Below are 6,000 nucleotides of genomic sequence, written 5' to 3'. Positions count from 1 at the left end.
CCACTCTCCCCCTCATAGCAGGGGTCCCAACCCGCCCGTCTGCTCCACGCCTTCATATGCAAATTAACCTACCCTCTTTGTTGGGTTAATTTGCACACTCACTCCTGGTTGGCTGGTGGGCGTCCCAGAGGTACAGTCAATTTGCATATTTCTCTTTTATTAGTGTAGATGTGTCCCAGGGGAACTGCCATGTCAGAGGGTACACATGTTAACATTTTGATTGTCACACAAAAAGTCTGTGACTCTTCCTCGTCCCCCTGAGTGTGTGGCGGGAAGGGATTCTCGTTCAGGGTCACTGGCCTTTTCTTGATTTGAGTGAGGTTGAACACATAGGTTCATAAGTGTGATTAGCCATTTGCATTTTCCACAATTTGTCCACTTACATGCTTATAAGGTGTTCAACTTCTTTTATGGATCCAATGGAATTCTTCATATTTTAGGACATTAATCCTTGATGTATCTCAAAGTTTATCTCCTAACATGAATTTGGACTTAAAAAAACCCCACACCTGTTTAATTATTTTTTCTTGTAATCCCCCCAAAATAATTTTGGTGGCCACAGTGCCAGTCTTCTCCTCTGAGCCTCTGGAATGTTGTCATCATTAGCATAGCCTTCCCATCCTACGATCCAAAAAAGTTCACATCCATTTCCCCCGAGACGGGGATGGTTTTGGTTTTTAAGTGAGATCTTCGGCGCACCTGCGCTTTGTGCTGGGGTGAGGTGTGAGACAGAGCTCTCACCCGTGTGCAAATGCGTAGATGTTTCCTCCAAATCATGTATCGGAGAGCCTCACCTCCCCCGCTTCCCGGGAACGCCATCATTACCGTTCGCTGCATTTCCACACACACACACACACACACACACACACACACACACACACGTGTCTGGTCCCACCTTCCCCGCTCTCCCGTGAGCGGCTCTCCAGGCCGCAGCGTGCTGCGCAGCTCTCACTACATCACGGTTTACCGAGCGCTTCACATCCTCGACGCCATCCGAGCAGAAGGCGGCGGCTGCCCATGCTCTCTCCGACCTCTGTGCGCCTCCTGCGATCCGAGTTCTAAGCCTCCCGCTTCCCTGAAACAATGCGTCGGCGTTCTCATGGGAATCACCGTGACTTTAAATCATAATTAAGGGGGAACTGGTGTTTTTACCAGGCCTCGGTTTCCTGCCTGTTTGCCTCTTAAGTCTTCTCCACGCCTCTGCCAAGTGCTAGTCTCTCTCTTCATTTAAGTGGATCCCTCGCTGCTTTGTAGTCTCGGTTGCTATTATAAATGGGGTTCTTTTTCACGACACCATCTAGTTAACCGTCGGTGGTACGCAGGAGAGCGACGGACTGCATTGACACCCGGCTACCCTGCAGCGTTCTGTTGTCACGCTTTTCTAACCGGCTGTGTCAGCGTCGGCACCGCCCTGGGAAGGACCAGAGAGGGACTGTTTGTGGCTCTGCAGGCCCCGGGGTCCCTGCGGCAACCACTCGGCTCCCCACTGGGCTGGGAGAGCTTCCTCCCCGCACACAGGGGAGGAGAAGGCGGGTGCTCGCCGAGGCGGCCCTGTCCCAAAGCCAGCTGCCGGCTGGGCGTGACGCGGGCACGGGGCAGGGGCTGCGGACCGTGTTCCAAAGCTGCAGATCCGGACCAAGTACACGTGTTCCCTCGTCCCCGAAGGAGTGGGCTTCGGAGTGCGGGGAGTGGTACCAGGGCCTCGGGGGAGAGACCAGCGGGGTGGGTGGGGGCCCCGGAAGCTCCTTGCTCGGGCACAGAAGGCTCAGCTCCCAGGGATGGGGTACAGGGCATAATGCTGTTTCCTTTCGCACCCGGTTTCCAGGATTTCTGGCTCAGTCCCGGGCAGGGAGAGGTCCAAGGCAGAACCTGCAGGATGCCAGCGTGTGGACATGGCTGTATGGCGCCCCCCTCTCCCCCGCCGCCCTCCCCGACTGCTGGGAGCAGAGGGCGAGGCCCCCAGGCACCCCTTTATGATGATAGATAAAGAGCCGTGTTTTGTTTACTGATTCCGAGACCAGGGCGCCATTCAGATGGGATTGTTTGGCTTTTCTACCCAAGTGTTTAAACGTCGTTTTCGGGGTGTGGAGGGAGGACCCGTGGCCTGGAGAGGGAGCCGGGACCCCACGGAACCTGAAGTGCCTGAGCCCGGCACCGGGGAGCCCAGGCCCAGGCAGGAGGAACCCCGTCTCCGTCCAGACCCTCTGCTCTCGGGAACCTGTCTCCTCACAGTTAGAGTTACTTGGACAAGATGTGGCCCCGAAGCAACATTTCTTCCGGCCTCGGCCCCTCACACGGAGCTGCAGCTGGAGAGAGGGGGCAGGGGGAGGGGAGTGGGGCTGGAGAGAGGGGGCAGGGGGAGGGGAGTGGGGCTGGAGAGAGGGGGCAGGGGGAGGGGAGCTGCAGCTGGAGAGAGGGGGCAGGGGGAGGGGAGCTGCAGCTGGAGAGAGGGGGCAGGGGGAGGGGAATGGGGCTGGAGAGAGGGGGCAGGGGAAGGGGAGCTGCAGCTGGAGAGAGGGGGCAAGGGGAGGGGAGCTGCAGCTGGAGAGAGGGGGCAAGGGGAGGGGAGCTGCAGCTGGAGAGAGGGGGCAGGGGGAGGGGAGCTGCAGCTGGAGAGAGGGGGCAGGGGGAGGGGAGCTGCAGCTGGAGAGAGGGGGCAGGGGGAGGGGAGCTGCAGCTGGAGAGAGGGGGCAAGGGGAGGGGAGTGGGGCTGGTGCGTTTGCCTTGAGGTTGGGATCTTTGTTTTTTAGAATAAAGTTTTATTGATTTCAGAGAGGAAGGGGGAGGGAGAGAGAGAGAGAGAAACATCAATGATGAGAGAGAATCATGGATTGGCTGCCTCCTGCACGCCCCCTATTGGGGATGGAGCCCATAACCCGGGCCTGTGCCCTTGGCGGGAATCGAACCCGGCCGGCGCTCTGTCCACTGAGCCACACCAGCCAGGGCTCCTTCGGCACTTTGGTGGGTCAGTAGTGAAGTGTCTGAAATGAGGCACGCTACGGAAGAGTTCCCCCCACAGGAGTCCCTGGTGGGGTGGGGAAGGGGGAGCCGTCCAGAAGTGCGGGGGAGGTGGTGACAGGGCCTCAGCGAGTCTGCGCACCTGCACACAGGGCCGAGGGCATTAGTCACCCGGAGCAGCATGGGGGGATCTCAACGACACCCCCCTCGCTTGGGGGTCTCAGGAAGCAGACCGGTGGCCACGGCACCCCTTGGGGCTCGGCGGAGCCGGAGCCACTCGGAGGGAATCTGGGAAGGAGAGCATTCAGGAGGGGTGAACGGCGTGAAATGACCGTAGAATCCAAGCGCTTGTGTCAGAGGGCACCGCCCACAGCACGGCGCCCAGAGGGACCCCAGCTGAGGGACGCGGTCCTGATCCCACTCCCACACGGGACCTCCGGGCAGGCAGCTGCGACCAGGCCGCTGGGGTGCGGGCGGCGATAGGGAGGGAGGGTGGGTTGGGAACTTCCTACTTTCTGCCCCATTTTGCAGTGTCCCAACCCGACAGCGCTCTGAAAATAAAGTTTATTAATGAACTTTAAGAAGTCATCAGGAAAGAACACCTACAGGAGGTCAGACAGGATCAATAACGAGGATGGACGTGGTTAGCCAAGAATGCAGGGTTATTCGTACAGGGAACTAGAGAACATGGACAACAATGGACGGCGTACACCTGGCTGCTAAGCACTCGTCGCACAGCCCACGAGTCCTGCTCGCACGTGAAAACGTGGCCCCGGAGGCGGGCGTCGCCCTGGTACGGAGGCCGCCCTCCCCTCTCCCCGCGCGCAGGCTGAAAGCGTACGGGCCTGCGCGGCGGCGGCTGCTGGTTTCGGAAGGAAGTTCCTGCCCTGGCCCAGCGACTCCGTTGTCACCTCTAACCCGAGGGTCCCCGTTTGTGGGAGATTCTATTACACAGCGAGATTATTTCGTAGCCAAATTAGGTGGAAAGGCTTTCTATAAAAAAAAGTAAATGCATGTAAAGGTACCGCCAGGCGATGGGGGCGGGGGGGGGGGGGGGTGGGGGAGGTCAGAGGCCTTCAGAGCGGACAGCCCGGTTCGCTGTGCCTGCCCCAGCGGGGCGAGAAGCCACGCGCACTGCTCGTGTTCATCCCAGACGGTGTGTGGACAGGATGTCCGTGTTCCTGAAGCACGGACCCTCGTTTCGATAAAAGCCATCCAGCGGCTCGGGCGGTCCTCCTGCCGCCTGCCCCCTGCAGGTCGGTTTCCTCTCGCCCCAGACGGGAAGATGTGGTGGCCGAGGGCGGCTGCCTCCCGCACGCCCCTCCTGCACGCCGCCGGCGGCCACACGGCGGCAGGAGGGCCCGCTACCCCTCGGGAGAGACAGCGACTTGTTCCACTTCTTCTGCATTCATGGTGAGTCTCCCATGGGCCCTGACCCGGGATCACACCCGAAACCCTGGTGTGGAGGGACGGCACTCCCACCCATGAGCCGCGGCCAGGGCTCCGGGGCTCCGCCTGGGCCGGGCGGTGAGAACGCGTGTTGTCTAACAGGCCTGGCAGCCCGGCCGGCGCTCCATTCCCCGTCAGGGCACACGCCGGGCTGCGGGCGCCATCCCCACTGTGGGGCGTGCAGGAGGCAGCCGGTCCATGGTTCTCCCTCATCATGGATGTTTCTCTCTCTCTCTCTCCCCCTCCCCCTTCCTCTCTGACATCAATAACAATTTATTTTAAAAAAACATGCCTTACAAAGTTCAGTGCTACATAAGAGGCTAATAGTCCTCAAAAAAGTTACAAAAATAGACATCCATGGAAAGTCCTGTGTGCGTGTGTCTGAGTACAGAGGTGTATGCCCCCCCTGCAGGCGTGCGGGGGTGGGGAGGCTTCCTGACGGGTTGGGTTGGCAGCCCCCGGCGAGGGAACACATGGAGAATCACTTCCGGAAAAACGCAGCCTTAATTGAGCGAACCCGGCCGCTAGGGTGCACGCAGGAGGGTGGAAACCCCGAGGAGCGAGCGCTCGAGCCTCTGCGGGTTGGTTACGTTACAGAGTAAACTCTGCCCGTGACAAAAACACGGGGAGCTCACGGCTGCACGTGACGGCCGCCGCCCCTCCCCCAGTCACCGTGACCTTGGACTATGACTGTGGCTGCCGGGGGGAGTGAAGTCCCACTGAGTCACTCCCGTTCTGAGGCGAATGGACCACCAAGGTGGCTCCGTGGCAATGGCTTCACACGCAGATCTTAGCAATGCGGTGCGGCCGTCTCCCCGTCACTCTCTGATTTCTGGGGGGACGCCTCCTCCCCAGTGGGGAGCCCGGGGCGATGCCGGGGACTCCCAGGCTTAAAGGGGCAGCGGGGGGGGGGGGGAGGGCCTGGCTCAGCGGGCCCGCTGGCAGGTGCAGGTGGGGCTCCCTCTGCCCGGAGCACACTCTCCACCTGGTGCCTCCCTCGGGCCTCCGCCCGCTCACCTTCAGCCTCCGGCCTCCTGGGGGCACCCCCCCCCCCAGTGCCGCGTCTCGCCTAGCGTTTGCCCCCTTGCTCTGAGTCGGTGTCTGTGGGACCATTTCCTTTGCTCGGTTGTGAATTTCTTGGAACCAGGGATTCTGTTTATGGCTTTTTGCACCGTCAGCACCTTTGCTGGGCTGGCCGAGGCCTCAGTGATGGCACTAACTTGAATGGAGCTTCTATTTCCATGGAAACAAATGTTTTTGGTAACAAAACGGCGGGGCCCTGACCCACCTGAGAGTCACTGAATCTTTCAAAAGCGAGAGGACAGCTTTGCACGTGTGTGTGTGTGTGTGTGTGAGTGTGTGTGTGTGTGTGTGTGTGAGTGTGTGTGAGTGCATGTGTGTGTGAGTGTGTGTGTATGTGTGTATATGTGTGTGTGTGTGTGAGTGTGTATGTGTGTGTGAGTGTGTGTGTGTGTGTGTGAGTGTGAGAGTGTGAGTGTGTGTGTGTGTGAGTGTGTATGTGTGTGTGAGTGTGTGTATGTGTGTGAGTGTGTGTGTGTGAGTGTGTGTGTGTGTGTGAGTGTGTGTGTGTGT

This window comes from Eptesicus fuscus, chromosome 14 (genome assembly GCF_027574615.1).
Source record: "Eptesicus fuscus isolate TK198812 chromosome 14, DD_ASM_mEF_20220401, whole genome shotgun sequence".
Lineage (NCBI taxonomy): Eukaryota > Metazoa > Chordata > Mammalia > Chiroptera > Vespertilionidae > Eptesicus > Eptesicus fuscus.
Note: the sequence above shows the minus strand (reverse complement) of the source record.